Below are 995 nucleotides of genomic sequence, written 5' to 3'. Positions count from 1 at the left end.
CCTTTCTTCTCCCTTGCAACACCCAAATCGAGAGATAGAAGAAGGGGGAGAAAGAAGAGAAGCTGAGAGATTGAAGAAGGGGGAGAAAGGCCAACAACAATGAAAATACATTTTCCATCTCAGATGTTTAAGCTTTGTTTCTAAGCCATGCTAAAGATAGGTCTTTATTTTTTTTTCAAAATTAGACGTATGTTTCTTCTAACAAAGGAAACATAGAAGAAAACAGAACCAACTATATTGAAATTTAGGAACAAGTACAGACAAAATCTACAATCAACAATGATTTCATGAAAAAGAACACAGAATCGAAACCCCAAAGGAAATGCCTTAACCGCCGAACCCATAAAGAGTCCTTCCTTGCCTCTTTAGGGCATAGACGATGTCCATGGCCATCACTGTCTTCCTCCTTGCATGCTCTGTATAGGTTACAGCATCGCGAATGACATTCTCCAGAAAGATCTTTAGAACACCCCTTGTCTCTTCTTAGATGAGACCACTGATTCTCTTAACTCCTCCTCTCCTCGCAAGACGGCGAATCGCAGGCTTAGTGATACCCTGGATGTTATCTCGTAATACCTTCCTATGACGCTTTGCTCCTCCTTTGCCCAAACCCTTACTTCCCTTCCCATGACTAGACATCTTTTGATGCTTTCTTCAAGTTGGTTCCGCTAAAAACTCAATCGGGAGAAAACTTGTGCTTCATTACTGCTTTCCGCTTTGGCGCTAAAGATAGGTCTTTTTACCCATTAAAACTAAGGAAAATACATTTTCCATCTCAGATGTAGGATCATCAATTATTGGAGTTGTACTCCTGTTTCCAAAATACAGTCATCAAGCTGTGCTATACACAAGTTTCCAACAGTATAACTGTAAACATAGAGTTAGACCAATGTATAATTGTAAACAGTTGCAGCAAAATACAAATTACAGCAAGGCTTGAAAGAGCTACCAGCACCTGCAACACCCTTCTTTTCATCTGTTTTGCTTACAATTAG

General features: G+C 39.8%; 1 pseudogene; it reads right to left on the bottom strand.

Annotated features, from left to right (window-relative positions):
• Positions 1 to 220: 220 nt before the first annotated feature.
• Positions 221 to 653, bottom strand: LOC122652332 (annotated as a pseudogene).
• Positions 654 to 995: the final 342 nt, after the last annotated feature.

Source organism: Telopea speciosissima, chromosome 2, assembly GCF_018873765.1.
Source record: "Telopea speciosissima isolate NSW1024214 ecotype Mountain lineage chromosome 2, Tspe_v1, whole genome shotgun sequence".
Lineage (NCBI taxonomy): Eukaryota > Viridiplantae > Streptophyta > Magnoliopsida > Proteales > Proteaceae > Telopea > Telopea speciosissima.
This window is presented reverse-complemented; position numbering and strand designations above follow the sequence as displayed.